We start from the raw sequence: 2,585 nt of genomic DNA, 5'->3' as shown, positions 1-2,585 counted from the left end.
TCCCTCCCTCCCTCCTTCCTTCCTTCCTTCCTTCCTTCCTTCCTTCCTTCCTTCCTTCCTTCCTTCCTTCCTCTCTCTCTCTCTCTCTTTCTCTCTTTCTCTCTTTCTCTCTTTCTCTCTTTCTTTCTTTCTTCTCTTTTTAAATAAGCATTTCTTTTTATGTTCCTCTGTTTTATTTAATCAGATAAGAATTAAATATTGGCAGGTTGGAGAATGTCACCACAAACAAATGAAGGATGTGCAATATGTTTCAGGTAAAAAGAGACAATACTATTCAGTTGTGGGGAGGGAAACATGATATCAAGCTGGTGAGCTCTTAAGGTTCATTTGAATTTTACGTCTATGAATTTGTATGAACTTGTTCATTAAACAACAAACTTCCCCTTACTTCTCCTAGCACATACAAAGAAAAATTAATCTAAAAAAATGCAGAGAGTATTTATTTGTGCTTCCCCTTGGTGCAAAAGTCATAGGTTGATTACCTACAATTAAACTTGGTTTTTAACAAAGGAATCTGGCTGAAAACAAATGATTGAGAGAAAAAGTATCATGTTATTAATGAAAAATAAAATAATAAAATGTCCCAGAAATAGAAATAGATACCTTTTCACGTTTTACTGTTTTCTACTGAAGAAATGAATATCAAACTGAAAAACATTAATGCATGTGGGTTGAACAGCAGGTAATGCAGGTAATAGCAACACTAAACAAACAAAAAGTAAAAAATAATCAGTTGCATTTCTGTGAGTACTACTTACGATTTCAGACTTGAATTCATATTCAACATATTTCTGTGGAAAGGTACAAGACCTAAAAATGGAGTAATATGTTTTCCAAGTAAGCTTATTTGGAAAGTATTTAAAGAGCAGATTATTTGGTCATGTGCAGAGCAAACATTAACCATCTGAACTTCTAATGTTACATCAACAAACCATCCTCCTCCTTTACATAATTCAGTAGCTTATATATATTGTGGTAGATTGTTCACAATTCTCCTTCCTTCTCTGCCCTTGTTAGAACTCCCCATGGTCATGGTAAAGTTTCTCATCCCACTGGCTTTTGGCTTGGTCACATGACTTGCTTTGACAAATGGAAGGTGCAGAATTGAGATCATGCTTTGTAAGCATGGTATTAAAAGGCATTATGTCCTTCTTCTCATCTTTCTTGCACTCTGCCCTGACATTATCACATCACAGAGGGAACTTTCTCTTTTCACCTAGATCCTAGAATAAGAAAACACAAGGAGTAAAGCTGTACCCAACCCACAACCTGGAGCAGACCCACTGCAGCCAATCCCCATACCTGTGAATGAGAAGTCAAGGTGTGACTGACAATGTAAACCTGAAAGTTTGGGCTTGTTGGTTATGCACAATTATAACTGGAAAAGCTGTCTAATACAAGTGTCCATGAAAAAATTCAAAAGAAAAGTTCAATAGAGATGGCATTATAAAACATGCTTTCAGTTTATCCAGGAGTAGGGGATGGGACCTTAGCACCAAGGCCTTAGTACTAAGAAGGTGATGTAAAGAAGCTTAGTACACAGTGATGGAGATCTCACCACTGGGTTCAAGAATCTGAATAAATATGGGAGTTTGGGGACCTACTTTTAAAAGAATGAGGACTTTGGACAGGTCAGCATAACCAGAGGTTATATTAAAGCAAAGAAGACAAGGAAGCAGTGATCACAAATGGGGTGAAAAAAAAAAATAGAGGAAAATCAGCAGCAAGACTGACGATTTATGGAGCTCTGGAGTAGCTGAGCTGTTTCTTCTTTAAATTTTTCTTATTGTGGTGCTAGCTTGTACTAATGTCAAGTGGCCTCAGATAAGATGGGTCAAGGGAACAAGGCAGGGCCTGACACTAGAGGCCCGGGTCACTTCGATGTGAATTATCCTCATAATAAGCTGACAGCATCTGAAAGGATCTTTTCAGGATGGGGCTCCAGGAACTGATAAGCACCAGTAAGACCTGTAAGACCTGTAAGGACAAACCAAACCGCAAAATTAACATGATACGAATACACTGCCAGCTTGCCAAGACAGATCATAATGTAGTGGGTGGTCTCTTTGTCATCCTAAGTAATCATTCTACTGGCATAAGCTTACAAATAGAAATATATTTTTAAAGAATTACAGAGAAAAGTCATTTTACTTTTACAAAGGCCATCACTACGTTTGGATTTAAAGGCTTTCAAAGACGGGACTATGTTCCCTTCAGTGGTTTGTTTCTCCATCTCCCCATATGGATGTTTCACTCTCTTGCTTTAAGATTGTCAGTAGTTTCCCCATTCCTGTGGTGTAAATGCTATGCCCTCAAATTCCTCCACACTCTGACTGAGATCTTCTTACATTTCCAAACCCATTTCTTATTGCTCCTCTCTTTGAAACCTCTTCAACAAAACTGGACTTATTTAAATATGATAGCATCTGGTAGTCAGAGTGCCAGTTTTAAATAATCCTTATTCACTTATGAGCTGTGTGGCCCTGGAGTGGTCTGTATTCTATCTGAACATTAGTTTCTCAGATGATATATGTATTGCTTAAAATTTTAAATGATCTTTTTTTTTTTTTTTTTTTTTTTTTTTT

This window comes from Mandrillus leucophaeus, unplaced genomic scaffold (genome assembly GCF_000951045.1).
Source record: "Mandrillus leucophaeus isolate KB7577 unplaced genomic scaffold, Mleu.le_1.0 Scaffold96, whole genome shotgun sequence".
NCBI classification, from domain to species: Eukaryota; Metazoa; Chordata; class Mammalia; order Primates; family Cercopithecidae; genus Mandrillus; species Mandrillus leucophaeus.
This window is presented reverse-complemented; position numbering follows the sequence as displayed.